Raw genomic sequence first — 26,116 nt, 5'->3', positions numbered from 1 at the left:
AGATGTCTATCACTCACTGACATACTATACTCGACCTCACTCAGATCCTTGTAAGCTCGCACCTCTTCCTCTGGAATAAGCAATGCATCAAAAATATCTCTATTCAAATCGACAATCGCTATCGCCAAAGACTTGTGGTACGGGCCAGAACCAAGGTCTATGGAGCGTGGCTCTCGACGGGGGTAGGAATCTAGTGCACTACGGAACATACTTTGGAATGCTCGAGCTGAACCCTGGGCGCTGTAAGGAAGAACCAAATACGGAATACCCTTATCCATGGTATGTGGCATTAACCCACACACCCAACAATTGGTAGTATTCATCACCAACTGATGCTGATGCAGAAGTTGAACAAAGGAATTGTTCATAAATTCCGCGCGTCTGACCTGTTCATGTTGGGGCAGAAGATGAAAGGAATGTGGCGAAATAGTGGAGACAGAATTTAGATCATGTGAAGGAGGAGTAGGTGAAGTGGAAGGCAATAATGATTGAATCCCAAAGTACACTCCACCCACCAGTAACATAGAAACAGTTAGGAACAACATAAAAACCTGAAACAAAAAACATTTTGTTCGAAACATCTTATGCAATTTGGATCTTTGCACCGCCAATTTCTCTATTTCCGACAGCTTAGAAAACTCCATCCTCTAAAGACCGTCCGTGACGTTCTTGACACACTTCGTTCTGAGTAGCGATTATCAATTCCCAGGAGTTCCCAGAAATCGACAAAAGGTAATCGACCTAGTGTCAGAAACCTGCTAAACAGAAGGAGGTACCCGCACGGCCCTACGGCCAACCCGGATGGTAGGTTTTTAAACAATTGAGCATTCAGTTTAATATAAGTCTCCTAGCTGCACGGAAAAAGTTACACACACAATATAAAATGTCCACAACATTCATGGCAACAGTAAGGGGGTAATGTGAAGTCAAAAAAATAAAAAGAGAATTTATTAGTCTTTATCGCGCGGTCGAAGAAAATATCGACATTTTCCAGGTCGAGTCTGCTCTTCGAACAACGGTTCAGATGGCAAAACAGTGTTCGATTGTTCAGGTAACAGCTCAGAACTTGAACTCTCCAATGCTGATGACGAAGATACGGTTTCAGATGGTTCAATAGGGATGTCTGATTGCACTGATTGAACTGAATCGTTCCCTACAGGCTGAGCATCACTAAATGGCACATAGCGTAAAATGGTATCGGTCTCAGTCGAGGCGACTCCTTTCTTTATCCACGTATCTGCTGGCAAAGGAAGCGGAACCTTCTTGGTGTGGGTGGCATGCACCCAATGCTTCCTTCCTTCCAGCCAAACTGCAGTCCTTGTCGTCAATAACACCTGGTGGGGTCCCACGAACCTTGGCTCAAGATTGCGTTTTCGTCCAAAATTTCGGGTGACCACCCAATCTCCAGGTTGAAGCCGATGACCAGGACCCTCTGTTTGTGCCGGTAGAGCCTCAAAAACCTGTTGGTGAATCAAACTCAATTTAGCAGTCAGATCATAAAGATAGTCAATCAACATTGGGTATTCAATTCTATCAAACTCCTTAGGCCTCGGAACTCCCCAAACGTTCGCAGGACGGCCGAACACAATCTCATATGGGCTAAGCCCTACTCGAGAGTGCACAGTCGCCCTGGTCGATAAGAGAGCTAGAGGCAAAGCATCAAGCCATGATAAACCAGTCGTTGCCTGGATTTTGGCAAGTTTCAGTTTCAGAGTACCATTGTATCCTTCCACTAAACCCGCTGATTGAGGATGGTTAGCGCTATGAAACTTCTGACGTATGCCAAGGCCACTACATACACTCTTCATCACCCTTCCCACAAACTCACTTCCGTTATCCGACCATACAATCCGTGGCATGCCATATCTAGGGAAATATTCCTTGAGCAAAACTTTTGCTGTAGACAGGGCAGTATTATCCTTAAGGGGGTAAGCCTCGATCCATCTGGAGAACGCACAAACTACAACCAAGACATACTTCAGGGTATTGCATCTCTCCATATGGATGAAGTCCAACTGAATAATTTCAAAGGGACATGTAGGAGGAGCAAAGTGACCAGGTGGAGTGGGGGTGCCCTTACCAGGATTATACATCAAACATACCATGCAGTTCTTAACCACTCTCTCCGCACACTTAGTAATCCCATCATTCTTCCATACAGGAGACAACAACTTACATATACCTTTCGCGCTAATATGTGATGTGCCGTGGGCCATAGTAACAACGGCAAGCACATATGCATCCGGTAACATCCATCTCTGCTTTTCTGACAAATCAACCCAACATCCATTCCCGTCTAACTTCCCCGTGCTTTCTTTCCACTGAGTTTTTTCCATCTCAGTATCCTCATTCTGTATCTCCTTCACACTCTCAACTGTGTCCTCACACATACCAGTCTCCGCTGGCCATCTTACTGAACTCGTAACATACATTCGATTTGTCAGATCTCTGGCTGTCTCCTTAGCAATCTCATCCGCAAACGCATTACCGCGGCCAACATCATCTGTCACTTTCCGATGCGCGCTGCATTTAAATATTGCCACCTGCTTAGGCAATGTAAGTGCATCCAAAAGGTCATTCACGAGCTGTCCATGTTGTATCTTCGTGCCATGCGACGTAAAAAACCCTCTTTCTCTCCACAATCGACCAAAACTATACGCTACGCCAAATGCATACTGACTATCGGTAAACACATTTACCCGCTTTCCTTTAGACAACACACACGCTCTCGTCAACGCAATTAACTCAGCCGCTTGGGCCGAATTCTGACTCAATCTCGCAGATTCCACAACCGTACTCAACGTCACTACAGCATACGCAGTCGTCACATCACCATTCGGCAACTTGAAGCATGAACCATCAACATACAAAGTACCATCGGGATCTACCAATGGAGTGTTTTTCAGGTCAATACGACCCTTCGTCTCCTCTTCAGTTCTTAAATAACAATCATGTGGTGCTACATCACCTGATTCCATGCTGATCGGCAACAATGTTGCTGGGTTCAACACATTGCAACGTTTTATCCGAATATGACTTGCCAAAAGTGTCAACTCATAGCCAGACAACCTTGCACTCGTCAGGTGTTGAGTTTTTGTTCGGTTCAAAAGAGTGTCAACTGCATGCGGGACCATCACCGTAAGCATATTATCCATAACCAAACCTGCGGACTGTCGAATGGACACCGCAGCTGCCGCTGTTGCTCTTAAACAACTCGGCAATGCTCTAGCCACTGGATCTAAGGTCGAAGAAAAATATGCACATGGACGTTGTTTGTCGCCAAATTGTTGCGTCAAGACACTCAACGCACAACCATCCCTTTCGTGAACGTATAATGTAAACGGCTTACTGTAATCGGGATTGCCTAACACAGGAGCCGAACACAACGCATCACGTAATTCAGAAAAACCTTTCTGACACTCTTCAGTCCAAGGCAAAGGAGTCGGAACATCCTTGCACGTGAGAGCTAACAATGGTTTCGCCAACAATGAAAAATTTGGAATCCATTGTCTGCAGTATGACGTAATACCTAGAAAGGCACGTACATCTCTCTGAGTTTTTGGCACAGTCATTCGAGCAATCGCTGCTATTCTTTCTGGGGTCAACCCTCTCCCCTCCTTTGACAATAAGTGACCCAAGTAGGTTACTTCTTGACAACAATATTGCAGCTTAGAAGGTGACACCTAGTGATGTAAGTCACATAAATGTTGCAACAACGATACTGTAGTAGTTCTGCAAATAACCTCGGTATCAGAAGCCACCAATAGGTCGTCAACATACTGAATCAAAGCCGCACCCGTCGGCAACACAAATGCATCAAGTTGACTTTTAAGGGCTTGACTGTAGATCGATGGACTCTCACAGTAGCCCTGTGGTGCGCGTTTAAACCTAAAACTGCGAACACCTAATGAGAATACGAATAAATCTCTGCTTTCCTCAGCGATTGGAATACTAAAGAAAGCATTCTTTAGGTCAATCACCGTGAACCAGGAGGCAGAAGCTGGGATCAGGGTCAACAAGGCCGTGATGTCAGGCACCACAGGGAACTGTGGGATCACGATTTTATTCACTTCTCTCAAATCAATTACAAAACGGTACACAGGAGGTTTAGATGGATCAGTTCGTTTCAGGATGGGTAACACAGGACTATAACACACATTTCCCCTAGTTTCTTCAATAACATCCTTTTTCATCAGATCGTAAATGATCGCTAATAGTGCTCGCTCACCATCAAGAGAGATACGATACTGAGGTATACGTGGTAATTGTACATTTGATTTCAAGTGGACCACATAAGGTGGAATGTCCAGTAAGCCCACATCATTGGGGCCAGTGGCCCATAACGACGCAGGAAGGGAACTCAGTTCCGGTGGGAACTTATCGATTGACAAGTACATAGGAGAGATTACTCTCTGCCCTAAGGTAAGCTCCACTCCCGCAGGAGAGCAGTACAAAGTCGCATATAACCGTTTTAACAAATCCAAACCCAAGAGATTCTCACCACAACCAGTGGATAGAATCAACGGAGCCTCTAGCTCACGAGGACCAATCGTAAGGGACAAAGGGCTAGAGACAGGATTGCTTACAGGGGCGTCAGAGAATCCAATGGAAACATTTGTTAAGCCGGACAAAGGTGCGCCAGGGAGTTTTGAATGCATGATGGAACTTTTTGCCGCACCAGTGTCCAACAGAAAAGGCTCAACTACGCCAGATGTGGCAACTGCGACATAGGGCCCTCTCTGATCAACCGGAACTGACACTACTCCCTCTCTTTGTCGGTGGCTGTCCTAGTAACGGTCGTTGGCAACGATCTCATGTTCAGTGTAATAATAATCCACATGATACTGTGATGATCTATCGGACCTCGCATTTCGCTGGTCAAAACAATTATTCGCGCCCGACGAAATAGGAGAGCGCTCATTCTGATTTTGAGGGGTGCCACGACCTCTACCTCGAGATGTTTGTTGGGGACCACCACGGCCCCCTCGAGTCAAAACATTATTATAGAGGTCACGTAAAGCGGGACAATTACATTTCATATGGCCCTCTCCCCTACAATACGCACACTGATTATACCCAAGCATAGATCTAAAGTCAGAGGAGTCAGAGCGTGACTGCATCCTAGAAGACTGTGCTTGTGATCGATACTGTTGTTGTGAATCATTTTGATTCGAACGCGGAGGATACGCTTGCTGCAACAAAACCTTCGTTTTAAGCTCCTTCGTTTTCTTATCTGAACGATCACTTTCCTCTTTTTCCCTATTCTCGTAGTATTGAGCCGTCGCTAATATTTGAGCAGTGGTTGAGGCGGCCCATGCACTTTCTGAATTCTTCAATTTGTTGCATAGCTCAGGCAACAAATTTAACACAAACTTATCAACAAATAACCACTGGCCTCCCTCAGTGCTCATATCCTGACCACTATGATCGACAAATGCCTCCTCAAATCTGGTAAAGAAATCCGAGACACTCTCGTCTTTCTTTTGCTTGCAAGCCGACAATTTGTCCCAATTCACCCTCATCGCTGGCATAAGAGTTTTCATAAGCGTAATGATTCTTTGGGGCAGCTCTGTAATTAACTGCTCAGGCTTAGCCCCACCAATTTGTCGTCCATCAGCCGCTATTAGTGCAGCCCAATCACCGCCTAACTCAGCTAAATGATTCTCTTGGCGGATTTTCGCCCAAATCGGTTGCGGTACGACATTACCAAACAGCATGTCGATGTCAGCAAGGTTCATAATAGAAGCATCCCCCAGTTGAGATAACTCCTTATAATAACCTGCCGGATTCTTGCGTGGATCAGGCAAGGATTGTTTCACCTGCAAGACTTCTGATCGCTTCCATGGGAGGTGTATCCAAACTCTTTGAAAGTATGGCGGAACCACGGGATTAGCTGCAGGATCACCTGGCATCCATGCTGGCGGAACCTCCCTCATAGGATACTGACCGGAGTTCGCCTTTTGATTATCGGAGTCACCATCAAATGACACTTGAGAAGGCACTGTGGACCTAAAGGCCAACAGTCGCTCTAATGCACGTCGTACATCTCCACCTACGATCATACCGTTCGAAAATTGACTCCGAAGTTCAGTTATATCAGGCGGTACATTATCTAACTCATCATTATCCCACTCTTCTCTTAAAGAGTTACACATTTCTTCAAACACAAATCTCTGTGTGGGCTCATTAAACTGAGAAAAGGTATCGAAAACTATGCGCGAGGGGTATTTAGCAGGGTGTCTAATCCACCTGCGCGCCATAGTCACTAACGTCGCACTCTCCCTTCCACCAGGGATTTGACTCCGTCTCTGGGGAGTTTCAGAGACATCGGATTGTAATAACGATCCGGAAAGTGGGGAATAGAGGTTAGCAACGGAGTTTGGGATACGATTACGAACGGAAGGAGAAGAGGAAAACAGAACAGGAGCAACAACATTAGAAGCGACCGTAGAAACAGTAGGGGTAGCCGAGAGAGTTGAAGTAGCAGGAACAATAGACTGAGAAGGTACAGGCAAAGGAGCAGGAGGAAAAGGAGCAGTTACAGGGACAAAAACAGGACCAACAACAGGCTGACCAGCAGCCGCCGGAACAACAGGAGGAAGAACAGGAGGAACTACAGGGGCTGTAGCACCCTGTGCATAAGGAGGTGGCGATTTCAACAGATACGCTAACAAAGGATCCTCCTTTGAATCTTCGTCCTGTTCATCAGAACTTGACGATAAAACCGGATAACATTTATCCACCTTCATGTGATGCAGTCTAATAGAAGCTTCATTTTCTTTATCTGCTTTATCTCGTTGGTATCGCTCTGCACCTTGCATCAGCGTAACGATACCCTCTCTTTTATTTTTCTTAAGTTGTTTGATTTCTTTCTGCCTGGCCTCTTTGCGCCATAACCGAAAGGAATCGAACATAGCTGGCCTAGATTTCTTTTTAAACAATTTTATCTCGAGATTATCTAAAATCTCAGTTTCAAAACTTCCATGTGGTGGCCAACTAAGGGCACCATCCTTTTTCGTATAACAAATCCAACATTCATTATATATAATAGGGCCCACACCATGTCGACTATAGAGCTCATATATCGGAGTTCCAACTGGAGGTATCGGACACGAGTCCTCCAACCGGGAATCCATATCGTAACATTTAAAGAAACCAAGAAAACCACTATGGCCAGGCATCGTGCACACTAACCAAGTATCAAACTTCAAGGGTTATCGAGGTACAAAATCCTCGCAAAAATACAAAACCCTCGGTTTTTGGCAATTGCAACTGTCAAATAACAACTAAGAACCAACAACTAAGAACCACAAATGCAATGGAACCATGCAAACAACTAAGCGTCAAAGTACAAAGCAAATATCCCAAAAAGGAACCAAAGGATTTAAACTAAGGACTGGGAGCGACCCACAAATACTTAACTGAAAGAACAATGGCGTCACCAGGAAGGCCCGTCTATCGTCTCGCCGTACAAAGGACTACGCCAGGCGCCAAAAAACAGGTCGACAGTCAGAGCATCGGTCCGTCGCAGCCGTCAGGAGGTGGGAAGCTTCGCAGGAAAAATCTTCAGACCACTTATTTCCACAACAGGATCGATGAAGCGGGGTGCACCTTTCCTCGGAGATTTCACACGAAGTTCCTCACGATCGTCAAGCTTTGGACCGGTACCGCTGATGTCGCCCCACGTTGGACGCCAACTGAAGGACTGGACTATTTAAGGCCCAGCGGTGCCAGGGGACAACACCTGAAACCTTCGTGGGTTACCTGTTCTGGCGTACAAAATGACAGAGACACGGGACACTTCCTTCAGCGTCAAAGATCAGCGTTTATTACTGCAGGGATACAGATATCGCTAGAAGTACAACAAAGTGTAGGTTCTGAGAGTCTGCTTCAAATTGCAAAAGTGAATCGCTCCTTTTATACACATTTTCGTCATTGCACAACATACGAACAAAAGGTTTACAACTCAGTTCCCATAGTAAACGCTAAAAGGATTGATTTCATGTTGAAAGAAACCCGGAACATAATTACAGTAGCATTGCCGGTTCCCAACTGTAAAAGCACATCATCTCGCCGCTAGGCACATTCCACTCTAATTGTAGACAGGCGGAAAAAGAGACAGGAACAGGTGCAAGGAAGACAGACAACGAAAGAGAAAGAAGTGTGGGGGTAATATCGGAAGCGTGATCACAGGATCAAAGGATTCGAGCCTAGCACATGCAGGGCTGAAACAATAGCCCGGCACGGCAAGATTACCCTCGAGCGGAGCCATCTGCCTTTGCAGTGTCACCCCCCTCGTCATAAAAGACGCACAAAAGGGATATGCATCTTCCGTAAGGCTTGGGAACTCAGGGTCATGAAGCGGACATTTGCCTGTTCGCTGACTACGTGAGGGCAGGAAAACAAAATGGAAACCGTATCTAAAATGGAACCCGAGGGTTCAGATGGACAAACCCGTAAATGAGACGAACCCTTCCAAGTAGTGTAGCGAAAATGCGTACACCTACTAATCTCGTCATTTACGGTTCATAGATACCAAACTCGTCCATATCAGAGCATACCCAAAACATCGTTTCGATTCTCATGGAACCTCATGTGTTCGCCACAAGTTGGCAGGGTATGCTCAGACGTGAGTCCCTTGCTCACTTTGCCACTGGATTCAAGCAAGCCGGGCTGAAGAAGGCTGAAATGCCAGAAACCGGTCCTCGGTAGCTTGTTTACGGTCCAGGGAAGGCATGGCTTGGCAGTTCGGACTGGACTGTTCCCATGAGGCACAGGCTCAGACTGATTTGCATATGGCCATGTCTGAACTGGGGTGGCAGAGTGGGCTAAACAACGGTGATGGATTAAACCCAGATCAGTTGACTGGGGGTGAGTGCTTGTATTGTCAACGCTCCGTCCATCATTTCCTTTGGTTTTTCTTTGTTCGCCATAAGTTGGCAGGGTATGCTCAGACGTGAGTCCCTTGCTCACTTTGCCACTGGATTCAAGCAAGCCGGGCTGAAGAAGGCTGAAATGCCAGAAACCGGTCCTCGGTAGCTTGTTTACGGTCCAGGGAAGGCATGGCTTGGCAGTTCGGGCTGGACTGTTCCCATGATCCACAGGGTCAGACTGATTTGCATATGGCCATGTCTGAACTGGGGTGGCAGAGCGGGCTAAAGAACGGTGATGGATTAAACCCAGATCAGTTAACTGGGGGTGAGTGCTTGTATTGTCAACGCTCCGTCCATCATTTCCTTTGGTTTTTCTTTGTTCGCCATAAGTTGGCAGGGTATGCTCAGACGTGAGTCCCTTGCTCACTTTGCCACTGGATTCAAGCAAGCCAGGCTGAAGAAGGCTGGAATGCCAGAAACCGGTCCTCGGTAGCTTGTTTACGGTCCAGGGAAGGCATGGCTTGGCAGTTCGGGCTGGACTGTTCCCATGAGGCACAGGGTCAGACTGATTTGCATATGGCCATGTCTGAACTGGGGTGGCAGAGTGGGCTAAAGAACGGTGATGGATTAAACCCAGATCAGTTGACTGGGGGTGAGTGCTTGTATTGTCAACGCTCCGTCCATCATTTCCTTTGGTTTTTCTTTGTCCTGAGAGAACCCCAGGCAAACAATCAAATTCTAACAGCAGAGGTGGCAAAGAATGAACATCAACTTTTTGTCATCTCAAAATAGCAATTAGGGAAGAAAGGAAAGTGCCAGATTGCAAGAAGCGCTGGTATGATAATAAGCATTGGACCAAGGAGAAACTGGCCAACAACCTGAGGGCAGCCAAGCTGACTGGAGGTGGGGTACCCGAGGACCAGGAATAGCTGGACTCCTTGGAGGAGCAGCAGCTGAGTTGGTGGTAGGAGTGCCTAGACAGGACAGTGCTGTATTTGAGGACTAGGAATATCTACAGGGTAGGTGGCAAAAACGGACAATGTGGAAAAAAATGTAATGCTATGCAGCGCAGCAACCTATATTCCTGCACTGATGTGTGCACTGGAAAGGGCAGGAATTTCGCACTTGTTCATTCATACATCACATAACTGTAAGTCATACTACCCAGTTACATGTTGCACAGCCCGGTCCAGCTCCGTCAAGTCTGTGCAGTCCATATGTGATGTGCAGCACTAGTCCAGGCTCACGTCTGTATACTTAAACTTGTAGTGGAATATATATATATATATATTAGGCGTGACCAGTACTACAAGTCCCATAATACAAAGCAAAAAACCTGGACTGGAACACCACATTATGCATGGGCCCTGGAACCCTGACCACCCTGACTTTCACAATGCAGGCCCCTTTGCACCATGAGTCTAATGTGTCTGGCTTGGGGCCACACAGTCATTATGGACTGAAAAGCAATGGAATGGAATATAGTTGCTAGAGGATTAACTCCTTACCTGAGAGGGTGTTCAAGTATGGTGTATGTGAAGGATCATCACATAGGAAAATGCAAAAAGCCAAGTGTAAAATCAATAGCATGAAACTACATTGCACAAAGCTGTCCCAATGAGCGGAGTGAGAGCCCACAGGTGTTGTCTGCCATGGTGGAGACCGCCCTACATCCTGTCATGCACAAATTTAAACTGGAGGTGGGGGTGAATGCAAATGATGCACTCAAGACGAACATGAGCGCATGTAGGAATAATAGATGGTGTGTGATTCTGGTGGGTCTCTAGTAGTGTAGTGCACTGTAGGAGTGGCTGAGCACATTGATTTGGCACTGTCTCTGAATGGGTAGATATTGCATAGTGTAGGAAGGTGGGTTATTGGTAGGAGTAAGTATGCAGCTACCACTAGCAATAAGGCCACCAATGCATTATAAGATCCAGTCAGGGTCTCAATACATTAGCCCCTGGCTCAACCCTTGGCAGCTGGCTGTGAGCAGGCAGGCTTAACTTAGGAGACAGGTGTGTAAAGCATTTAAAAACATCAATACAATAAATAAGCAGCCACAATACCCAATTAAATGCAACACCAAATTATTAAAATAGGAAATGTTTTTATCTTCAAAAGGACACCTAAATGACAAAAAGCTAAAGTAGGGAACTGGAGATATGACTTTTTAAAGAATAAACAATTTCTAGTGCTTAAAAACATATAGCGTCAGGTTCAGACATCTGGTTGTGCAGGACCAGGACAAAGTCAAAATTTGAGGCTGACCTCGATGGAGCCCCACACTTAGAGAGTTTTCTGGAGGATGTTCTCTCATCGTTAGTCAGGCTCCTCTTCAGGCTGCGATTCGAGTCGAAGACAGCAGCTCAGCTTAACTTCGCGTGAGGCATCGGTGAAATCCTGAAAGTCTTGAGCTCGGGAGTTTTCAATGGGATAAACCTGAAATCCAGACTGGGTTGTGGCCTGACGTTGGTGGCTTGATTCTCACCAGCTGGTTATGGAGCTTTTTCCAAATGTTGCTCCAAACTTCTGGAACTTCTTTCTGAAGTTCCTCTTGAGGGTTCAAAGTGTACAAAACACAAATCCTAGGGTCTAGAAGCTCAGAGATGGTGTTTGGAAGTTTGAGACTACAGTTTCCACAGTCCACAGGGCCAAATCCTTAAAAATCCACTGGGCGCGCTCCAATCTGGGGATGTTTTTGGGGAAGATGGGACAGGTGAGCTTTGTTAGCCTGTTACTTTCAGGGAGTCCAGTCCTTAATCGTTTTTGAAACAAGTAAAAGTCCTCAGAGCTGTAGATCCAAGTGTGCAACAGGAGCAGTCCTTCAGAGTGCAATCCTTTGGGGTGCAGACCAGGGTACAGCAGGGCAGTCCTTCTTCTCCTTGTAGTTTCAGGCAACAGATCTGAGACACTGTGCAACTCTCACATTCATTCAGTGTGCTGGGGCAACAAGTAGTGGCAACCCCTATCCAATGGGGTTCAGGATTTGCCACCCAAATCCATGACACCTTCCTCCAAAGTGTGGCATATTCTTGTCCCACAAGGCATTGTACTTTAAAATTCAATACTGTTGTGGCTCACTTCCCTTAACACTCCCCTTCTAGAACTCCTGCAAATTCTATCTCTAGGCCTCTCATGTGGATGGGGGTACAGAAAGAATGGGTTTGCCTGGCTGGCATTCCTTATTATCCTGCTCTCTTTCAATCCCACTTTGTTCACCGAGCCCTCTGCCTGGCCTGTTCTCAGCAGCTGTAGAGGCCCCCCACCAGATAACCTGCGTATCTATGCAGGCCACTTATCACCTTTTCAAAGCAGTTTGGCTAAGCCTGTCAGGAGAAGCAACTAGAACACTGAATTTTAGCTCACATAACTATAGTTATAATTTATTTTCTGTATGAGATATGGCAAATTTAACAGCTACAAAATTGGTAGTTGCTCCCTCACCAGGGCATATAAAACATCTTTTAAAATGGCCCTGCTTATTTTTACATGGCACTCTATCCTGGAGACACCTAGGGCAGACATTAGGGGTGACATATGTAAAAATACTGTAGTTTAATCCAAAGTCGAATTTACATATAATTTTAGTTGCAGCTTGCAAAGCAGGGCTGACCTTTAAAATAACAGCAGACCACACAGCAATGCAAACTTAAGGGCAGGAAATTTGCTGAGCCTCTGAACCTACATGCCCAACCATATACTAGGGACTTACAGGTATGGTGTCAGTACCAATTGTAATTACACCTAATTATTGTGTCCCTTTTAAATCAGAGCACGGGCCCTGGACCTGGTCAGCAGAGTCTAGGGTGCATTCGGGCCAAAAGGATGACTTTCTTACACATAGCAAGGAGATGAGAAGTTACATGTGTATTGAAAGGTAGTCTGAACAATACTCATGCACTGCTGTGTCTGATAGTGTCACACTTGTAATGCAGCTGGGAAGAGATGCCATAGAAGAGGGCATGGGGGTTTCACATGTGATGTGAACCTTGGTGAATATGTAGCATATATCAGGAGGAATTGAGAAAGAAAAATGTCTTAGGATGCTGCACCCATAGTAGCAATGTGGGAGTCCTTCTTTTGCTCCAGAGATTGGAGCATGGTGCGGATGAGCCCTAGAATGCATTCAGGGTGAGTGTAACCACACTTGACATCATTTGTAATATATACAAACATACCAACATATAGGAGCCAGAGCACAGATCCTGGAACCAAGCTATACATCCCTAGGCTAGGAAGAAACACAAGACTAATGTTTTTCTAACTTAGCAAGTAGTTGCACAAATTCACGTGCCAGAAGTGCCACAATTAGCAGGTACTCAATGCCAATACTGATTGACATTTTTTAGCAGATGGGACCACTTTCATGGCAAATAACCAGTAATCAACAACGACCTACTAGTACAATGGTACCAGGGTGAGTGTGTAAGTGGCAGGTACCAGTGTGTGCCCCAACACAGACATGAATGGGTACTACGTGATGACATATCCATCCCTACTATACATGTAGCATAATTTGCACACACAGTGCTACAGCAGGTGACTATCTGTGTGTCCATTCACAGAAAAAGGACCATTCACAGGAGCTTATTACAAGTCCCTTGAGATACTGGCACATTATTGTTTCCCATATTAAAAGTGATGCTCCGGCTGTGCACAGGGCTTGTAAATAAATCCCACAGTGTCCAAAGAATGTTGGCAATTGTTGAATGACTCTTGTCTATAGGTATCTCACAAAGAGACAGATATCTACAAACACTGCAGGTAATTCCTACATCAGGTACTCACTCAACCCAAACAATTATGACAAACCTTATGCATTAAATGATTAGGCATTCGTAAAAGTGAAAAAAGTTTTTTATGTTTCAAAATGTTATGCTCACTAACTAAAACGACCTACCTACACTAAGGGGTCGATTCCGATTCGGTAAAATCCCCTACGAATAGCCGTACGGAGCATTTTTCCCACATGAATCGTACACCTTCAACGTCCCTGTACGTACGATGAAGTACGATCTGAACCCAAAGCAGATCTCCGTACGAATCATACAAAAGACCAGATGACTTAAAAATACGTACAAATTGCATTCGGAACATGCAGTAGGCGACGTCCGTACGGATCAAAGCAGCTTTTTCCGACCCAGAAAGTACGATTCGTTACAACAACACTCCGTACGACTCTTTTCCTACGGGAGTTTAAAACATCCATAAAAGCAGATTTTGACTAGAACCACGTGCAAAATGGACCTCCCCGGGTATGCGAGTACACCCCATGATTGCAGGGGAACGGTGCGTAGGGATACATAGCATAGGGGTACGGTGCGTAGAGGTTAGGTGCATCAGGGTACGGTGCGTAGGGTTACAATTTGTTCCTGTACATGATTGTTGAGTTTTGCTCCCCTTGAGTCATTGTGATCCATCGTCTAGCACATTGTTCGTTCACCTAGGTGTATGTTAGATTCCCCATGTTAGACTAATGTTCTGATTTGTTAACTTTGCCTCAAATTGTAAAGCGCTCTGATATCCTTCGGGATCAAGTTCGCGCTATACAAAACTTTACAAATAAACAAATAAAGAAATAAATATTCACTATCCAATATTGATTTACCAATCTAGAGATCGGTGCCCAGATTCTCTGCCCTAACTCCCTTTTCCTTTGTCCACTTATATTAGAAACCGAAGATTCTATATTATATATTGCTAGCATTTTGGACCACCAATTGGTGAACGCAGGAGGGTCTTCACCTAACCATTGAGAGGTGATACACAGATGGGCAATAAGCAAGAACCCTCTCTCTGCCCTTATCCTGTTATCTGTCTCTGTACTATCTAGTACCCCCAGAATAAGATCAATTATTTTATAGTAAGTACTCTTGAAATCATATGGCTAATGCCCTCTATTAATAAATGTTCAAGTTTATAAGTCCTGGCTTGGAATCATGTCACTCATTGCACTACAGTGTCCATCATGCTTTGCAAAAGACTTCTCAAGCCTAGTAATGTCCTTCATTCTAACTTTGAAATTCCATGCCTTGATAAGTTGAATGAAATCAAAGTGCCACAATCTGGCCTCAAAAGGAAAAGTTCCATGTAGTGCTACGTGGCAATCAATATTCATTTTACCTCCAAGGCACGGCTCCTCGTATGTTCATTGCTTCAGTTCTTTCAAATGGCTGCCTTTAGGTTGGTTCACTTCGTCTGACTGTGCGAGAGTAAAGCAACTCCCACAAACCCTGGCTGCCTTTCATATGTCGAGTAATCTCCAGCCTGCAGACCTACTTGGAAGTCAGTGGCGGAGCATCTGTATTTCGAAGTGGCACCATCACGGCAAAGTCCTTCTTTCCAAACTTCATGCAGCCGGCGGGCATCCCATTTCATATAAATCCAAATGCAGTTTTGACGAGAGGAAGCCCAGCCTCACTGGTCGGGGCCTGTGGGCGACGTCACTGCACAGGACATCCACGCAAAATCCTCAGCGCGAAATCAGGCCCACTTCAGATGTCAGGAAAATAATTGTATTCTTGCAGAGGCAAAGCATAACGCGTTTCAACCTCAGGTTAGGTCCTAATCATATGCTGGTACGTGGTAAATCTCATTTTCAACAAACAAGGTTTTTTTATCTCAACTTAAAGGGCCAGGAACCATTATTTTATAGTAAGTACTCTTAAAATCATATGGCTAATGCCCTCTATTAATAAATGTGCAGGTTTATAAGTCATGGCTTGGGATCCTGTCACTCATTGGACTACAGTGTCCATCATGCTTTGCAAAAGTCTTCTCAAGCCTCTGGGGAGTCACAACAGGGAGATACACCTTCAGTTCTCCTTGTTTTCCTTGCATTCTGCCACAAACATACAAAGGGGAAAAGGGCTCACATGATTGTTTTTATGCAGACAGTTGGCCCTTCCAGCACAAACATAATTCTGCTAACAACACAGGTACCATTACGCCATGGTGCAAGAGTTCTTATATTGGCACTAGACTGTCGAAAAGGCACCAGTGCACAGTGAAGGCACAGGAATGCACCATCTTCGGTGAATACAGTGCATTCTTGCCCTTACACTTGGAATCAGGCAGCGCAGCATGGCTACTTGCAGTGCTGGCCTATGCTAAATCCCCACTGATGAGGACCTAAGTCTCCATACTATACATCATCAGCTCATATATATTTATACTGATATTCATGTGGTTCATCAAAATATTGTCAATAAAAACAAATGAAGTAGAATCCATGTTTATGTTTTGCATTACGGATTAAGGTATATCCCAAAATGGAAACGAAACATACATACATACATATCAACAGGTCCACCAATCGCAAGTACCAGGAAGTCAATCACATTGACCTCCTGTGAGATGTTTGCCCATCGGTGCTTCATCATATGGTTTGTTCATGCAACCTTGCATGTTTGTTCATAGTGCCAGTGCAGCCTCTCCCATATGTCTTTCTTTTCCTTTTCAAGGTAGCCATGGCTCACCCTGCCACCATCCATAAGCACCATAGGAAGGTAGTGGACAATAAGCCCTCCCAAATCTGCCTCGCAAAAATAGCTCCCACTCCCAGACATATCCCCAACTACCTCCAAAATACAACAAAATATCCTAATTGTAACCTCCTACAGACTTTAACTATCCCAACAGACAAATCCAAAAAGACCTACACCAACAGTACAATGACAAATAACAACACAAAACTATGCCACAAGACAATATATATATGTGAAAGAAACAAAATATGGATACATCACACACCCATTCAGTACCAAAATGCACACTTTACTCTCAGACACTATCAAGCAACATCCTGCCCCAAGGGCAGACTAACAGAGAGCAAGTGAAAGCAACTTCACACTTCCTAGTTTACAGCCTGCCACAACCAATGCGTTGCTTCCTAGGTGTATCCAGCTTGTTTTTTTACAAATGCATTGTTTTTTCAGAGGCATGAGTACAGAAATTGCCATTTTGTGATAAACGCACAACACATTAGCCACAATGCTTTTTCAACGAATTGGCTCAGATGCACAGCATCCTTGTAAAGAGGCAATGCGACGCACAATTGGGTCAATGTGTGAGTTGTGACCCATGCAAGTGGCATATTCTCTGGAATACATTGTAGAGCATAGCGGAATTCAGGAAAACACACCTTGGTCTCACTTTCATTCTCTTTTCTTATCTGACAGGTGTTATCTTTTCTGATGTGTGAATTTTCATTGCTTATAGGGCCTAATTTATGGGCAGTTGGCATAGGTCTTCGCAGAAATTCACCTAGCTGCACCTCCCTATGTCAGAGTTAAAGGGCAGGATTCTACCATATTCATCATATACAGTGTATTCATGTTCTTTCACCCTACCCTGGGGCGTTTTTGGCAGCCTAGCTACAATGCAGGTAGACCTAGGTAGCCAATCCCGGGCACAGAGCAAAAGGTGACAGTTGAAGGTGTTATGTTGCACACCTTACATTTCTTGTAATGCAATTGCAAGCATATCTGGGGGGCAGGGAGACTATCTGGGCTGAATTGTGTGGCCATAAACATTATATACACCTCTATTGACACTCACAGGACATCATATAGACTATACTGTTATCCACATATATAAGACAGAAACCACCATCATGAAGTGCAAGACACAAACTCAGTCATCACATACTCTTTGGTAGTACACTCTCTTTGGACTGTGGCAGATAGTCTGTAGCTGAACACACAAACAATCGCTGCATGTGCACACTGTTACATATTGCTGACTTTCTGTTGTGTCTGTCATGCACAGACATTTCTGAAAACGTGATGTAGGTCTGAGGTGAGTGTGTCATACAACAAGAGACATTTGGAGTTGGTGAGTGAGCCATTACTCGTCACTGTAGTGAGACATGGTTAGTCAATTTAACTTATGATGATAAATTGACATTCACACATGATCTCTGTCTTACTCCTGTCAACGTTAGTAGCAGTACATCTACTCTGGGGGCAGGCCTTTGTATGTGTCTCCTGATCCAAGGATACTTCATTCCCTGGCACAAGCATTTGTAATGACACACACTCAATTTACATTTCACCTTTGGCTGGATACATGGTGTGTGATCCCCTCAACTATGCACTTGTACACTGAGGTCAGAGGTGCACAAATCTTGCCATGCAAAGGAAAGTTCATATCCCAATCCCTCCATCGAATAATGTGCAATTAGTTCGAGTTTATGCACATTCAGTTTTGTGTGCCTTTTCATTCAAGTTAAATCACACTGTTGGAATCTCAGTATTCTTCAGGTGATCAGATGTTGGCATAGATATAACCCATCCAATGTCATACTGCTCTGGCTGTTTAGTCACTGTACAATGTCAGCTGATCGTATTGTCTTTTTACAGGCCTTTGTTCCTCATTGCATTGCTGAGCAATGCATGGCAAATATGTACTTGATCTAATGTGGCATGATGTGGTGTATGTGACAATGTAGCTATGAAATAGTTCACATGCGCTGTGTTTTGTGGTAAGCCACATAAGCATGTTTGCGTTCTTGACAGGTGATAGCTTTTACATGTTCATATGACACCAGGCCCTTGTCCATGACAAATGTCACTCATTTGCTATGATGGTATATACTACGACAATACGTAGAACAACATGTTGTTCTTCTGCATGATAACACAATGTTGAGACATCAACAATGTGAGGTTATTCTCAGGTATGGTAATTGGTGGTCTGTGTTCCTAAAATTACTGAGTGCCGTCTGTTGTACACTTTGCTGCTGCACAACACATCAATACTGCAAGCTGTGCTGCTGCGCACTTCTCAAGTGCAAGGGGTGAATAATGAGCAATTTGGAATATCAAATGTGGCATGCCTGCCCTCTATCTTTAGTGCAGTACACTGCTTCACATAGCATTTCTGTAAATGTGCAATTGATAGGCGAGACGCATGGCCCCATGTTGCTTAACTGGTGTGAAGACATGATTACTACAATTTGAGGCCTACTTCTATTGTGACGATATGGTGATGAGTTGATGCTCACTAGGACTGTGACATTAATGTCAACACCAATTATGGATTCTAATATTTATTTCCATGCTAGACCTTCCAATTATGTTCGGAAATTCTGTCTATCAAAGTACATGTACTTTAAGAGAAGAAATGCTGCACAATGCTGTTGCATTGCTGACTCCCACCCTCTGCATTTTGGATCTCTCCTCCATCCTCAGCCTCATCCTCCTACAGTGGGTCCTGCTCATCATGGTTCACCTCCCACAGGACATTTGTTCGGGCACAGATATTGTGGGGAATGGCACATACCAGGATGATCTTGCAAACCATAGGGGTGAGTAAAGTCATCTCCTCCTAACATTTCCAATCATCTGATCTAGGGACTTCAACATACCAAAGGTTCGCTCCACGATGTGACAGGTCTTGACCAGTGCCTGGTTGTAATGTTGTTCTGGCTCGGTGTGAAGATGCACTATTGGGATCATGACCCATGGATACAGACCACATCCTTGGTGAGCTGAAAGTTGAGAATAAATTAAAACTGTCAATGATTTTGCTCTCTGTTACTGAATAACACATGTTTTATGGTACTCCCCAATATGTGTTACTTATACATTTGGCCATAGGATTGCACATTTCTTTCAGTTCTTTGTATAATTGCAAAATATGAGAAAGGTCTGAAACATTGTGCACTTCTACATCCTGACTTGCATGTTTATCCAGTTGCTTACTGCGATGAATATTTATAGATGTACCCTATCACTCAATGTTATAGGAACTTACTACATGTGTGAAGTGAGAGATTATTGATCAGATGTTTGTGAGTTGGTCTGCCCTTCGAAGGTTGTAACATTGCCAACATGTTTTACACCCACACATACATATGGCCATGTTAAAGTATATGATTTGTTTGTGGCCTACATGACACTGGCACAGCCGTCTCATAATTCAAGTGATTTGCCAGCATTCAACTATTGTTTTTGCCAGAGAAGTTGTAATGCAATACTTTGACCGCCACATATGTACTGCAATGTGGGCCATCTTTACGTGTGCACACTGATGTTGTTGCAAGGAGCTGTCTACTCCAAATGTTGACACAAAACATTGATTTTTCACACGTATGTGTATGACTAACTTGTAGGGGATTGTGTACTTCCATGCTTTTATTTTTTACTCATTGCTGTTGCTAATGTATATTAAGATAGTTAACCTGAATACCCTGTGGTGCCTTGACTGATGTATGACATGTTTGGCAGCATTGTGTTTAACTTAGGACCTGATATACATCTTATTGGTAAAGGTTCCGCCAATGCTTTTCTGCCCACTCTATTTAGATGCTGGCGAGTCGATGGACGAAAGACAGTCGAATTTCCCACTTGCGTAAATGGCACCATAGGCAAAAGCGGCTGTCGGAGGGAGGTCGATAGACAGTATTTTCGGCGGTCCAATCACTATGTGCCTTCCCACAGAGGTGACTGCAGCAGAAAATCCTCCTAACCTGAGTTGGAGAATTGGAAGGGATATAAGTCAGAAACTCACCCTTTCTCACTTTTACACTTCTTTTTCCACCATGGACCAAATCTTTCAAGCCCTGCCTCTGCTGCTTGATGATGACAAAATCCACCCTGTTGTAGCCAGAATCATAGGTAAACTCCACTTGTACCTGTTACCTTTTGACCTGTCTGTTTACAATATCCACGGAATGGACTCATGCATTTTTAGATCTCGCTCACAAGCAATAGCATATCAATGTGTAATGCATATTTGTGTAATATTGACGTTTAGGAAATTTAAAGAAACACATGTGCATGATTGCATTATATTTAGAAATTTTGAGCAAGCTGCCTTAAAAAATTAACACACACAAAGAAAGGACATCAATCCAAAAATCTAACAGTGACCATACAGGTGTGTTGAAATAGATTGTTTAAATTGTCAAATTAAAAACATATGCATTACACATCATTGTGATCAGTGAAAGGTAACAAAATTATGAAATTGCGCTAGACATGGTGCAACGTTTACTTTTGAAACACCTTTAATATCAATGTTAGTCCCAAACTTGAAACAGTTAAAATATTTATCGATGGAACATGTTCCCTTCTCTAGTGCAATTCCTGTATTTTATCAAACTTCAATTGTACTGCATAAGTGTTTATTCTTATCACTTATCAAGGTGAAATGAACCCAGCTGTATTAACACTTTAAAAATAATTAAAACATCTATTTGTTGGTGCAAATGTTCCTTTTCATGATGAATTCTTGCACCTAAATTCAAATGGCGATCACATACAATTTTAACCAGTGTATACATTCAACAAAGTAGACATTTAAAAAATCTGTTGCATTTCCTGCCATAAAGGTAAATTAAAATATGTACTTCACATTTTTGCCATAAACATTTCTAGGACTCAAAAAATGGCATGGTTTTATTATCCACATGAGATATTTATTTTGCCAATTAGCTTAAATTAAATAAATAAAAAGATACCAAATAGTCTCGCAATTTTGTGGCCTTGGTGGAAACGTGCCTCCTAAGTTACTTACAAGGGCAAACTCTTCAGGAAAGTGCATCTAGTGGGCACTGAGTAGACACCTCAATGATCCTTCTTGGGAGGGGTGGGTTTGGGAAGGGTGGGAGAGGTAGGTTCGGACGTGTCGGAGTTCTGGGTCAGGGTTTTGGAGGGGTGGGTTTGCGTTTGGGAGGGGTGATTTTGCATTTGGAAGTGGTGAAGGTACGAGCATAAATACCAGCAGATATAGAATAAAGGGTTGGAGTGGTGGGAGAGGACTGAATTTTGAAGGTAGAGGGAGCTGGAGTGTGTGGTGTACGTGTGTCTGTCTGTTGTGCAGTTGCATGCAGTGTATGCTTCTTGGCAGGTGTAAGTTGGTCAGGTGAGTGTGTGCATTTCTCTATGGGGTGTTGTTTTGCAAGCACGTGTGTGTTTGGATGAGTGTGCTGTTGAGGCGGTTGGTACGGTAGAGATACTTGTGGATGTTGTGGTTCTTGCCAATGTAGTGGTGCTTGTGGTTGTGGTGGTAGTGGTGATTGTGGGTGTGGTGGTGGTAGGTGTGGTGGTTGTGGGTGTGATGGATGATGGATGATGTGCTGGTGGTTGTGATGGTGGTTGTGGGTATGGAAGTGGGTTTGGTGGTTGGTTTGGTGTTGGGTGTATTGGTGGTGGGTGTGGGGGGTGTAGTTACTGTACATTGTTTGAGTGTGTGCTCATGTGTCTTGGTGTGTTTGTGTTTATGTGTGCGTGTGCTGCTTGTGTCTGCTGTAGTGGGTGAGTGTAAAAGATTGAGTTGTGGCACAAGGTTGCGTTACTTGGGAGGCTGCAGTCAGTGAGGAGGCTAGGTCTGTAAATGTTCTCTGCAGACCAGACATAGCACTATGAATACCTTCTAGGTATACTACCATTTGTTGCATGTGGCAACTAAGCCCCTGCATGGAATTCAAGAGTGCAGTCTGGCCTATAGAAATGCTTTGTAAGAGGTCAATAGACTCATCACATAGAACAGCCAGGGGGCAGGGGGAGGGGGTAAGGTGTCTGCAGCAAAGGGGACACATCTCTTTTAGGGGGTTGGGTGTGGCCCACTGGGGGGAGCAAGAGGGAGGGTAGAGATGGGTTTCTGGGTAGAGGACAAAGATGTAGGTGGAAGAAATGCAGCAGGATTCACCACCACTATGGACAGGTCCCTTGTAGAGGCCCTCCGAAGATTATATTGAACTGATGGCCTCTGTGCCAGTACCCTAACCCTATGTGCCATTTTTTCCATCGGTGCCGGTGATCTTGGCACCAGACATAGTAACCAGCTGCTTCCCCACCTTTGTAGACAATTTCTCTTTGGATGCTCCTGATAATGTTGAAATTATGTATCCAATAGCTTTATTGTATCTGTGTAAATAGAACTGATCATGAACTTTGATCACATAGGATTTTCCAAGTATTCATATTTTACCTGCTTCAAGTCTTTCAAACTTTGGTTCTACATTATCGCAAGCTCATGAATGTAGGCAACATTTTCTTTTTTTTCACATCTTTTTATTGGTATTTTTTAATGCAACATTCCACAGAAGAAAGACATTGGTAATTTATTGTTTCTCTTGCATAATATGTGTCATACAGCAGTATGTACTTTACGGCATATAATTATATCACAATTGGTTGTCTTTTATACTCTAGACACTCGAACTTGGGGAATTGAACCGGACTGCGGAGCCCAGAGGACAGCGGGGCAGCAGGAGTCAGCCCGCCCCTCCCTCCACTCACCGGGTGCTTATTTGACCTCTCGTGCCTCCCGCTTCGCGGGAGACACTCGAACTTGGGGAATTGAACCGGACTGCGGAGCCCAGGGGACAGCGGGCAGCAGGAGTCAGCCCGTCCCTCCCTCCACTGACCGGGTGCTTATTTGACCTCTCGTGCCTCCCGCTTTGCGGGAGACACTCGAACTTGGGGAATTGAACCGGACTGCGGCGCCCAGAGGACAGCGGGGCAGCAGGAGTCAGCCCGCCCCTCCCTCCACTCACCGGGTGCTTATTTGACCTCTTGTGCCTCCTGCTTCGCGGGAGACACTCAAACTTGGGGAATTGAACCGGACTGCGGAGCCCAGAGGACAGTGGGGCAGCAGGAGTCAGCACCGCCCCTCCCTCCAATCAACAGACGGATAAATTGGTGTTTATCTTACCGTGTTGCGGGACGCGCGCGGGGCGGCGCCGGGCTAAGCCCAGGACAAGGGCGGGGCCATCTGCGGCCATCAAAGGCCAGAGGAGGCCGGGACGGGACACCCCCCTTCGCACTTAACCAAAAGGAAAAAAAGGTAAAGAGACCCATCGATAATCTCCAGTTTCTTACAGGGCCTTCCTCAGTGTCACCATATTGTGAGACTCGAACTATTTCATGGTGGTTGATGCTGATCCCGTGTTAATCCAAATAAGCTAGTTACGTCATGACCTGCAAGGGGGTCCCTAAAAACATTTCCTCCCAGAATGACTTGCTTAAGGGAACGATGGACTACTACACAAAGAGGGCAACTTTCCCCATTGCCAGTGAACCAGAGAGAATAGAACAATGCCTGGCCATGGATAGTTCTTCCAGTAGGTGTTCTCCCTTACAGACAGCCGATGCAGCTTCAGAATTATCACTGCTGGAGGAGCTAAACAAACTATGTAAATCCACGTACGCTGCTGTGGAACCACGAAGTGTGCAAACTAGTGCTCCTACCTGCCCTACAGCAACCACTAGTCCCCAGTCCAGTAGACCATCTCAACTAACTGAAAGCTTGCAGAGCACTCCCCTTTTAGCACGAGCAAAAATAAACTTGCAATCTACAGTGTCCCCTCAGGTTTTTTCTGCCAAAAGGAAGCGAGATGGGGCTAAACAAATGGGGAGTCAGGCAAAGCAACAAAAACCGAACTCAAGTCCCCCACTGCCCAACACTCCCAGCATTGCCACCTCTAAAGCACCTATTCAGGCTACTTTATTGGCCTCGATCGAAAACATGATGAAATCAATAATATCCCCGCTGATGGAAAAAATGAATAGCTTAGGGGACAGGATCACGGGTGTTGAGGAAGCGCTTATGACCAACTCGTTACTCATAAAAAGTTTGGCAGGACCCTTTCAACCACAGCGTCCAGCCCCCACAGAAGTGCCTAAAATCACCACACAAAGTAACCCCACCCATAATCAATTAGTAACCTCACATATGACAGCTTTAAACATCTCAAAAGCAGCCACAACAGTACGGAGTTCTTACCCCAGAGTAGGGCCGAACAAAGAATCTATATTACATAAGGGGACAGTTGCTAAACACGGCAACATGTCATATAAAATCAATCACCTACATTTGCCACCGGAGGCCGCTCCTTTTGTGTGCCCTCCTATCGGGAGTACCAGAACTTACAAAGGGAAAAAATGAAAGACAACAGGACCTAAGAAACAAGGTTGTGTTCTGGCTAACTAAAAATAGACCTCTGCCACCCAACATCGATGGTACTATACTAAGCGTTAGAAGGGTGGGCTGGCTAGGACTTCTTCAAAAGATATTGCGGGCGATTTGGTACTCGTAAAATTCAGGAATAAACACGTCGTCCCACATCTCCAATCACGACAGCCACAAATAGGAGATGGCCCTATATCCATCTGGAGCCCAAGTGAATTTTACCCTAGAACATCATACGTCCCCTCGCCAAGTCAAAAAGTACAGAGCAATCACCCGATGGGCAGAAGTGGTCTCGTATCGAGTGGTTACACCATCCCCACTTCTAATCAATTTGACTTACTCTCGGGTTTAACTTTGATGGATTAAATTGTATAGATATAGATATTATCCATATGGAAATTTTAACTTGCAATGAATTATATATTTTAAATTTTTTCCATCCAGCCCTCTTAGACCCAAAGAGATTTGTCATAATTGTATTTGTAGTAACAATTTTTTCTCATTTTTTTTTGCTTTTATATTATGTTAACCAATCAGCTTGAATGTTTTGCACAGTTTGTGACTAAGGAATTACGTTTTTTATTGAAATCTCTGGACATTTCATTTTTCATGTGAATGTAATATTATGTGTTATGCTTTTATGGTTATTTTTCTAACCGAATAAAGTACTTTGAATTTGAATTTGAATACTCTATACAACATTGTTTCATGTCCTGTTGTCCGTTCATGCCCTAATGAGCTTTTCCGGGGAATGCCATATTGCAGTCTCAGGATGTCTGTCAGATCATTCCGTACTTTATCCACATGTATGTCATATATGTCTAATAAAGCAATACCTTGTAGCTTTCTCTTATCATTAAAGTGCGTACCTCCTTTGTACTAACTTTACTTAACTATAACAGGGGATAAGGGAGGGAAGAAAAGATGGTGAGAGGTTAGTGTGGAGGGGGGTTGAAATCGAGGATCAGCGGGTTATGTAAGCTGTGGCAAAAGCAGACTCTCTATTAGGGAGTTGAGTGTATCCTATTTGGAGAGCATTATCTAATGCCTAATTGCTGTGGTGGTTGATCTGCCTCTGTGCTGCTTTATGCCTCCTCTACCCCAATAACAGAGGACCCCTCCGCCTCCTCATCATCTTCAGTGGTGTTAGTCTGAAAATCCCTTAGCTGTGTTATTCTTGCACTGTGATATATTAGGTTAGCATTAGTAGTCGCTGTCATATTTGTAGGTAACCCACTGAGCTGTCCTTATAGAATGCAGGCCTAATTTTGCGCCTGATGCTCCATTTTGTATTTCGTAATCCATATTAGACTGTGAGT

This window comes from Lissotriton helveticus, chromosome 8, assembly GCF_964261635.1.
Source record: "Lissotriton helveticus chromosome 8, aLisHel1.1, whole genome shotgun sequence".
Lineage (NCBI taxonomy): Eukaryota > Metazoa > Chordata > Amphibia > Caudata > Salamandridae > Lissotriton > Lissotriton helveticus.
This window is presented reverse-complemented; position numbering follows the sequence as displayed.